Consider the following 11,271-nt stretch of genomic DNA (forward strand, 5'->3'; position numbering starts at 1 on the left):
CAGACTAACACAACTCCCCTACAACTGCTGAAATCCAGTGGTTCTCTGTATTGTTGCACCAGAGATAAGGTACAGGTAGTCCTCGATTTATGACCACAATTGAGCCTGTTTCTAAGCAGAGCAAATTTCACTTGCTAAGCGAGACCATTGTTAAATGAGCTTTGCCCCATTTTACGATGTTCCTTTTCATAGTTGTCAAGTCACTACAGTAAATTAGTAATATGGTTGTTAAGTGAATCTGGGTTCTCCATTGACTTTGCTTGTCAGAAGGGAGCAAAAGGGGATCCCATGACTCCAGGACACTGCAATTATCATAAATATGAGTCAGCTGCCAAACATCTGAAGTTTGATCACATGACCATGGGGATACTCATAAGTGTGAAAAAGGTTGTAAGTCACTTTGTTTAGTGTTATTGTAACTTCAAACGGTCACTAAACAAACTGTTGTATATCGAGGACTGCCTATATACCCATGCTGGAAATGAATAGTAAGTACTCCCTTCCAACTCTGTTATTATTATTACTCCTATAAATCTGGCAGTGCTGGAGCAATCTCACACGATCTCACAAAAGCTCCCTCTTAAATTTTATGGAATGGTTGATCTGGTTGACAGCAGAGGTGAGCCCCCAAACCTAGCACAACAATTAGTTGTTTTGCAGCCAGTAGTGCAGTAGCAGCAATGGAGCTGTCACAGGAAGTTCCTTTAATATTTAGCAGTACACCACCGTTTACAGACAACTTGCACTAACGCTGCTGCCCCCAGCATTTCCTGGAACAATACGTCTACCTGGTCCACAGCATCTCTTAAGTCTTAAAAATTGTTTTTTCGAGAATAGGGACAGTTGAGGGAACAATAAGAATATTGCACCTTTCCTATTATAAGTCAGAGATCTAAAGCAGGGGAAGGCATTCTTTGATGCGTAGAGACATATTTAATGGTGCTTGACAAAGCAAGCTGCTCACCTTGGCGTTAAGAAAAAAAATACTACAATATATGAAAGAGTCTCTATCAAGGTACGTTCAACTCCAGCTGACTATATTCATGTACATCTATGGAAGTAGTTTGCCTTTGTTCTGTTCTAGGATGTTTGTTTGTTTGTTTGGACTTCTCATTGGACTAGCTTATGCCCACGATTTTTCCTGAACATCTTACATCTAAATAATAATCAGGCCCAGACATGGCAAACTGCTGAGACCTCAGCAGTTTGAGATAATTTTCCTTTGTCTTGTTAATTTGAATACATCTCCCCACCTCCCCCAGCCTCCCTAGAGATAGACTTTCTAGGATGGAAAATGTACATTTAGTAAAATGTATCAAAGAATGAATTGATAGTACTGTGGAAAACTTGTTCAGTTGCTATGTTTTCACATAGAATATGAAAATATGTAATCTTTTTATACTAGTGTAAACTAATTAATGCTTCCATTAAAAGAGTTTTACAATTACTTATTCATATAGTATGGTTATTTTCCCTTTGGAAAATCTTGCTTAGGAAAAGAGTAATGTTTGAAATAGGATGAGTTGGCAAATATGCTTAGAATGAAAGGGTAGAAAGGATGTGAAAGATAGCAAAAAAGATAAAACAATAAAAGTCTGAAATGATTTGTGAAGAGAAAGAAAAATTACTAGTAGCGAATTTATCAAAAGAATGCAGAAATCTGTAAAAATGCCATAATCATAAATATATTCATAATGTAAATATAATTAGAAATAACCAAACTAAAATTTTCCACCTGCCTCTAAGAATTCATTGAGTTATAACAGCAATCCTGTCTGATCATATGAAGGACACCACATTTGATCCCAGGGAAATGATGAGTTGTCCTATGTAAAGCATTATGATTTGTACTGAGATGACTAAAGAATTATGCTAAGCATCTGCATGACTTGGAAAGATTCAGCTTATGCGTTATCTCTTATGCTTATTATGCAGCAGTTAAAGGCAAAGGAAGAATGCCAATGCCAAATTGGGTATTTATAGAACTTGGCATTTCAGCTAAATCATAGATTGGTAGGAAACTATTTTCTAAAATTTACCATATTTCAGGTTAAATAAGAAAGAGCTCAAATGTAAGGAAATTTAGTTTAACACCCCCAGAAACGAAATATGGATCAGTACTGCCATTTTAAATTGAATGTGGAAACAAATGGAAGCCAGTGAAATGTGCAACATCTAGCAAAGCAGGTTAGTATCAGTTTAGTCTTCTAAACAATTTTGTCATCTAAAATAGTGGTCCCTAGCATTTGCAGCTTGCCAGTCAGCTGAGAGGGGCGGAAGGTAACTAAGCTGTGCAAGCTGTGGGGCGTCATGCACACACATGCATATGTGGCTCAACTGGAAGTGGAGCTGTGCATGCATCCGTGCTGACCCACATCTTGTATGAGTTGTGCTGCGCTTACGCGTGCATGCCAGACCACCTCACACACAGCCCGATTCCAAATAGGCCACAGCCAGGTAGTAGACTGAGGCCTGGTGTTTGTGGACCCCTATTCAAACAAGCTATTCTGTCTAGATAATTATAATTGGTACGTTGGCCTGAAAAAGCCAGCATAGGGAATTCTAGGAATTGATGTCCCCACATTTGACAACAAAGTTGCCAAGTTTGAGAATTATGGGGCTAAAGCAATCTTCCCTATATTGCACTCACCGAGATATTAGGTCTCTAACAGGGGTGAAATGCTCCGGGTTCAGACCAGACCGCTCGATCCAATAATGATGGTGGTGGGTGGTTTGGAGAACCAGTGGCAAAAATCCCTGCCCACCCCCACCCCCATGCCCAGCTGAGCCGCGCAATCATCAGAGGTTTTTTTTTAAAAAAAGCTTTTAAAAGCATTTTTTCTTTGGCCGAAAAAATGCTTTTAAAAGTAAAAAAAAGCCTCTGATGATCACGCGGCTCAGCTGGGATCGTCAGAACCTTTTAAAAGCATTTTATCTACAACCTCTTCGGCCCGTGAGGTTGTAAAAAAATGATTTTAAAAGGCTCCTCTGGTGATCCCAGCTAAGTTGCCTGATCATCAGAGGCTTTTAAAGGCATTTTTTTTACAACCTCTTCAGCCGATGAGGTTGTAAAAATGATTTTAAAAGGCTCCTCTGGTGATCCCAGCTAAGTTGCCTGATCATCAGAGGCTTTTAAAAGGCATTTTTTACAACCTCTTCGGCCCGTGAGGTTGTAAAAAAATGATTTTAAAAGGCTCCTCTGGTGATCCCAGCTAAGTTGCCTGATCATCAGAGGCTTTTAAAGGCATTTTTTTTACAACCTCTTCAGCCGATGAGGTTGTAGAAAAAATGCTTTTAAAAGTAAAAAAAAAAAGGTGGCCACGGCCACCCAGTCACATTATCCCCCCACCAAGCCACGCCCACAGAACCGGTAGTAACAAATTTTACATTTACATACAAGGTCTTCATCTTCTCTGGGTTGCAGTCTTTAGCCAGTCTATCACTGAATCTTGGCATTGTGTTTTTTAGTGATCGCTTCACAGCACTGATACCTGACTCTGCATGCTTGTATTACTGCAACTCGATTGTGCACAACAATCAGTTCCCCTGCTAAAATTTTTAAATTGGTAACAGTTTTTATATGAACATTAAAATATTTGTTCTTTATGTTGCAATTTTTTAACTCTCAAGATCTTTTCTCAGACAACAATCATTCATTTATTTTAGCAAATAGTGAAAAGTGATATCTTAAATGGAGCTGTGTATAACTTTTATGTTTCTGATTAAATTCTGACTAGGAAAAAGAATTTGGCTATTTATGAACTTGGGAAAGTTACCATTTTAAATCCCATGTGCTTCATGTTCACAATAGGTTATGTTGCGAAAGCAGACACTCTGTGTAATATGAGGAGCCCCTTAAGAATACAAATTGAAGATTTTCTGTAGCTTGAGTTCCCAGTGGATTGCCTGCTTTAGATATACAGATATTAAAGTTATTTTATAAAGAAATGAAGGATTGTTTGTTTCAAATGAATTAAAAATGCAGTTTTTTTAAATACATGAAAAAGAGAATGATAATATTCTGTGGTTTTGACTTTCTGAAACTACAAGACAAATATTAGTTTACACAACTTAATGACTATTTTTAAAAAATATATGTGTAAATGATGCTATCCTATATTATTTTCTTATATTATTTTGTTAATCAGAGCTCAAAAGTATGCTTTTTTTATAGTGGGTTTGTGTGTTTAAAATCTGATTTATATATCAGGATTACTGAGAATATTTTAAATAGTTTCAAATGGCAGCTGTTACTATGTGGTAAATCATTTAGCAATAGCAAGAGCATTTAGACTTATATACCACTTTACAGTGCTTTACAGCCCCCTCTAAGCAGTTTACAGAGTCAGCATATTGCCCCCAACAATTTGGGTCCTCATTTTACCCACCTCTGAAGGGCAGAAGGCTGAATCAATCTTGAGCCTGGTAAGATTCGAGCTACCAAATTGCAGGCAGCCTGCAGTCAGCAGAAGTAGCCTTCATTAGTACAGTCTAACCACTGTACCACCATGGCTCATTTACATAATATGGACATCTTTCAGACAGACTGGGAGAAAGACTGTTCATATATTCTACAAAGCCATATTTTTTCAGTCATGGCGTACTGACTAAACTATATGATTAAATTCATATAACTCACTAAGCCATATCTGTGCCTTTACATACTGTACCATAATGCAGGGATCCCCATCCTTGGTCTGGCAGTTAAGAAGCAAAAAGAAAATTCCTTGGAATCCTGACATGGTCTATGGACTGGCACCAGGCCAAGTCATGCCAGAAACTGGGCTGAGCAAACAAACAAAGCCACATCAGTGGGATGCAGGCAGCATGTGAAACCACGCCCTTTCCGGTCCACGGAAAAATGTCTCTCCACGAAACCAGTCCCTGGTGTCCAAAAGGTTAGGGGCCGCTGCCCTAATGCAACTACTGTAATCTATTGCACCTAAACAAATTCAAGTATATGACATTATTACTTAGAATATATTGCAAATAATTTTATGTACTGTATTTCCCCCAAAATAAGACCCTGTCTTATATTTTTTGAACCCTGAAATAAGTGCTTGGCCTTATTATTGGGGGAGTCTTATTATTTTGGGGGTGCAGGAGGCGATGCAGGAGGCGGTGAGCATGGCCACCTCATGGCTGCTGCTGAGTTGTGCTGTTGTGGCAGCTGCTTGTCAGCTGTTCGCTGGGGCAACCAAAGGTGGGAATCTCCCCGGCGCCCTTGGTACTCGGCCGCCTCCCATCCATCCATCCATCCATCCATCCATCCATCCATCCATCTCCCTCCTCTGCAAACTCCTGCCCCACTCCTGCCTCTCCCAAAAGTGCTCCTTGGGCGCAGCCACTTCTGCAGCAGGAGACTCATGGCTCGCGCTGGGCTTCCAAAGGATAGCAGCAGCTATCCACAATTTTTTAACCCTTATTTCATCCCAATCTACGTGGCCCAGTACAGTTGGGACAAAATAAGGGTAAAAAAATTGTGGATAGCTGCTGCTACAGTACCTTCGGAAGGCTGGCACTAGGCACATGGGGCGCATTGCTTGGCCTCCTGTTGTAGAAGTGGCCGCAGTCAATGGCAAAAGCAGCCACACTTGCTGGATGCGCTGGCCAGAGCGGCACCCGTGAATCAGTTGTAAATGGTGGCCTGAACGACTCAGCTGATCCAATTAAGAGGCCGAGAAGCCCTGAGGGGACTGGGGAAGGGAAGAGCTGCCTCCTGTGCTGGCTATACCCACCCTGTCACTAGGGATTATTTTCGGGGGAGGGTGTATATTTACGCCCATCCCAAAAATCAGGCTTGGCCTTATTTTCGGGACATGTCCTATTTTCGGGGAAACACGCTAGTGAACTTTCCAAATTATTGAATCACAACTCAGTCATGGTAATGCCTACTTTAAAATACACTTAGACTCACTGAATTTCAAGAAATTATTTTAATATTGATTAAAGCTAACACAAATGTTGAGGACACTGCCTGGTGATTAATCAGCCTTTAATTAATAGCTCCAACATTTACATTGTTTGAAATGTAAGGACTGAGAGGACTGAAAGGACTGAGCTCCTAGGTTACTCATTTAGGAACTTCATTTGTGACTACTGAATAATATTACAATAGTAAAATTTGGCATGACAAAGCCATGCAAAAGCCTACATACCTATGAAATATTTAAGTTCAATCTTATATATCACAGGATGATGATCTTAAAACTGTAATTCCATATGCATTTGCTGAAATACCCATCCCCTTGATTTCATAAGCTTTATGGAGAATTAAGTGGGCAGAGGATTATGGTTTGTGCCTGTCTGCAGAATGGAGAACTCTGACTGTCCCATATGATACAATCAAAAATGTACTCTTGATAATCATTCCTTCTCCTGTGTTGGGCATATGGTAGAAGCCCTTCGGGAAAAAGAGTGAGAGACCAGGTGTTCTGTGAAAAGATCTACCTGTTTGTTATGACAAATGCATATCTAAACAGAAGCATAAAGCTTTCAGACACAAATTTGAGACACAAATATATTACAAGACTTTTTAGTGCAATTTAGCTTCAAACAATACATTAATCTTATCTTCCTGGATTTGAATGTTTAGTTTTCCCCATATTGGAAAAAATGATAATATTTTTTAACCCTTATCAACTGCTCAATTTATATGGAATGCCACGAACCTGGAGAGCCATAGGCTAGGGTTCTTTGTCTTTGGAGGTAGAAAGTAAAATAGTTGCAAAATATCATGTAATTCTAAAGTTAATGTAATCTATGCTTTTACATCTAAAAATAAAATAAACGATTGAACTATCACACATTAGAGTGATTCAACACATTCAATACAGCAAATGATTATTAATTCTGAAAGACATTGACATCATACAAGAGAACAGTATGCATATTTCAGTGATCATAGTTCAGGTGTTTCTTTTAGAACTACAGATTTTTGAGTAGATTTCTATTGGGATGAAAATGAAAACAAAAAATCCCAAAAATATACATACACTCCAGGGGTGGGTTCTACTTACCTTTACTATCAGTTCACAACGGGACCACACACGTGCTTCTGAACATGCGCAGAAACTTCCTGACGACGTCCGGGTCTGTGGGCAGAGCCTCCCGCTGGTTTTACTACCAAATTTTTTTTTTTGCCTTTTTTTACTTTTTTTATTTTTTTATTTTTGTCACAACAGTATACACAAACAAATGTCATAGATAAAACAGCATATATATATACATATATATATAAAATTATGCATCAACTATATTAATTGGATATAACGAAGGGAACAATAGGACAGGAACGGTAGGCATATTTGTGCTCTTATGCACGCCCCTTATAGTCCTCTCAGGAATGGGGTGAGGTCAATAGTAGACAGCTTTTGGTTGAAGATTTTGGGATTTTGAGTAGAGACTATGGAGTCAGGTAATGAGTTCCAAGCATTAACAACTCTGTTACAGAAGTCATATTTTCTGCAATCAAGTTTGAAGCGACTGACATTTAGCTTGAATCTATTTTTTGCTCTTGTAATTCTTGTGAATCGGTCCGAACCAGGGGCAACCCACCACTGATACACTCTTGAGTAGAAAATAGATTTTGTTCTGTAGAATGAAAATAATGAGAAATGAAAAGTCTTCTCAAAACTAAAAGGAATAAGAAAGGGGTGTTGGATCACTCCAATATATGTTTTAAATAGCTGCTTATTTCAGGAGCTCCAAGAGATAACATTAGACACAGTAACAATAACACAATGAATGTAGTTTAATTTACCTTGCTACTTGGTATTCCAAGTACTACAAGTATTACAAGAGATCTTTTCTCTGGACCTAAAGGATCTCACTACTATTATGGCTGACATCTATAAATACTGATTTCTATGAATATATCTAATCCCAGAATCTGTGAAAATAGTCATTAACATATGTGCATTAGGAGCCTTGGTGGTGCAGTGGCTAGAATGGCAGTATCACAGACTAATTCTGATGACTGCCAACTGCCAGCAGTTCGGCAGTTCGAGTCTCACTGGCTTAAGGTTGACTCAGCCTTCCACCCTTCCAAGGTGGGTAAAATTAGGACCCAGATTGTTGGGGGCAATATGCTGACTCTGTAAACCTCTTAGAGAAGGCTGTAAAGGACTGTGAAGTGGTATATAAGTCTAAGTGCTATTGCTATTATTTATGTGAAGATTTTAATCCTGCTATACAGTATCAAAATCAGCAGAAGTATTTAAATAAAAACAGAAAAAATGGTGACTTTAGAATAGGAGCCTTTGTACAATTTTTTAAAAATTGGGCAGAAAAAGTGTGTGCCTATTCTAAAAATATGAAGGAAATTTTATTGATTTATTTTAAAGTGCTGTGGGGATGAGAAATGGATCAATAACAGAAATAATGTACCTCAATAACTAATACAATTATCCCTGCCTTCAGAATAACAACCAGGATACTGTCACCAAAGCAGAAATCAAAGAATGAAAAAAGAAAAACAACTCAAAACCATTTTCTGAAAATTGTAAGAATTATAAACTATATGGGTGTACATAACATACAGAATGGGGCGTGCATAAGAGCACAAACGTGCCTACCATTCCTGTCCTATTGTTTTCTTTCATTATATCCAATTAATATAGTTATTGCATACTTATGCTTATATATATATATGCTTATATGTTATATAGTTACTTTCATGCTTATGCTTATATATACTGTTGTGACAAAATAAATAAATAAAATAAATAAAGAATCTTTATCTGAATTAAGTATCCACAATTTTGCCTTAGCATAGATTGCATTTTCTCTGAATAATCTGTATGAGGTAGCAATGGGGTAGAAAGGAAAAGTCAGTCAGTTCCCTGATAGTTATAATTCCTACACTCTTTCTTTCTGACATTCTCCTCTGTTTTTTTCCTGTCTCTCTCTCCTTTAGAGGTTACCACTCATCTCCATATATTTATATTTCTAAAATTTTATTCGAAGTGTGACATAACCGGGCCGGGATAGCTCAGGCTACAGAGAAGCCTGTTATTAGAACACAGAGCCTGCAATTACTGCAGGTTCGAGCCCGGCCCAAGGTTGACTCAGCCTTCCACCCTTTATAAGGTAGGTAAAATGAGGACCCAGATTGTTGGGGGGGCAATAAGTTGACTTTGTAAAAAAATATATATATACAAATAGAATGAGACTATTGCCTTATACATTGTAAGCCGCCCTGAGTTTTCGGAGAAGGGCGGGGTATAAATGTAAACAAAACAAAAAAAACCAAAAAAAACCATCCTAGCCGAATGTGGAAGAACTACTGCACACCTTTTAAGCTACTAGCATATTCAATGCAGTGGTGTCATATAACTTTGCACCGTGTTCCAGACAAAGTTCTGTGTGATTACTCTTCCTTTTTCACACTGCAATTTGGGCCATCCTATATTTTAAAACATTTGAAGAAACTGTAGCTAATGAAAGAAGGACAAAAGTGTCATCAGGCCAATCACACACACTTTAGATTCATTCTGGACCTAACAGGCATCACGGCATTCGCTTGAATCAAGTGTTTTTATAGCTTTGCCCTGGATCATCTGACGCCTGATCAAGGTTTCATATCTTAGGCCCAAACAAACCCTTGGTCTTACCTCAGTCTAAGTATATTAGGAAAAAGAAAAAGTAGGCTATAGATAGAAAATTCTAGTGAGTTTTACTACTGGTGAATTTTGGATATACCTGGCAGTTATAATACAGTGGGTACTATTTGAATTCTAGGAAAAAAAGACTTCTTAAGAGCAGTTTGACAGTTCAACCAATTTTCAAAGAACTGGTGAGCAAATCTTCCCTGGATGTGTTCAAATAGAAGCTGAACATTCCTCTGTTGTGGATGCTTCAATTTTGTCAGAGCTGCAATTTGAATCAGTGAGCTACATGACCCCTTCAAGCTCTATAATTCTATGTAACAAAACCATACTGTTTCATTTCTGGACAGATGCTATAAATAGCTGCTTCCCTGAGGAATGATAGATGCAGTGCAGTGATGCTGTAAGAGAAGTATTTAAATCTACCCTTAAGCTGTGTCATGCTTGCTAGCCACTGAGGAGACTGCTAAACTGTAGAAAGAAAATCAGTGAGGGTTTTTAGCCGATCATTTAGATGAAGGGCTAATTACATAACCTTTTAGCTAAAAGGAATTGCTCTGTTTCCATGGTTCATAAATTACCAGTGTGAAAGGAAAGGATTATTGGTCACAATAGATGTTGGGCTCCTCTTTCTACATTCATTACAGTTTTAGTAAAGAAATAGGCAAGCTGCATTTTCAATTTATGTGAAATCACTTCAGTTTCCCGAATATTTCTGATTGTAATTGCGTTAGGCTCAGAGGTTTGGCTAAAGATTTTTTCTCCTTGATAGTTCTAAATTGAGTGTGGATCCCTAGGAATAATGTTAAATTTTTAATTCTTAGTTAACATATTTTTAAAATACATAGAGCAAGCAGCTTAACAGAAAGAGTACATCAAGGGAAGACTTTGGAGCAGAACTTGGAGATTCCAAGTTAGTAGAATAAGTAGCTGGCTTTTGAATAATTAGAGCAATATACATAGCCATTAGATGTCCTTCTGAAGAACACATCTAAAATTCTCATTATATTTGCAGAATTAGAACTCTGTCTATCATGGAAATATGTTTATATTATATTTATCCTTCATCTCATTTACAGTTTCATGATTTCTGTAGGTTACCTGACCTAGCTGCTATACACTGCAGAAATGAACAATCTTCTTTTATCACAGCCAGATTCCTTCAGAAGTGGATGAGGACCATATGATAACTGGTGATAAACCAAGCAGGGAGTTTATCAAAAAATTATTATATTTTTTCCTTCCTGTTTGCTTTCTGACAACTTCTTCTGCCTTTTTCAAGCATAAGACTTGGGATGAAACAAATTGTACTTGCTATACTCTAAACTAATTTCTTGTACACAGGTTTTATGGAAAGCGTTTCAATTTAAATCAAAGGCGGCTTGAAAATAAACCAAAGGCCACATGCCTCCCTGGGCTGCAAGATATTTAGTTCGTGTTAAAGTGTATCCCATGTACATTTACATATGAACTAGCCTCAAAGAGTCTTATATCCAGTGAAGTATGTAGGTTTTTCATGTTACTCCTGGTTTTTAATGTTCTTTCTTATTTCTTTTAATATAAGGAGCGATTATGTGCCATCAGGTTGTTGTCAACTCCTAGTGACTACATGAATAGATGTTTAAAAAATATAAATAATTAAAACAGTCATTTAGAAAAGTAA

This window comes from Ahaetulla prasina, chromosome 5 (assembly GCF_028640845.1).
Source record: "Ahaetulla prasina isolate Xishuangbanna chromosome 5, ASM2864084v1, whole genome shotgun sequence".
Classification (NCBI taxonomy): Eukaryota; Metazoa; Chordata; class Lepidosauria; order Squamata; family Colubridae; genus Ahaetulla; species Ahaetulla prasina.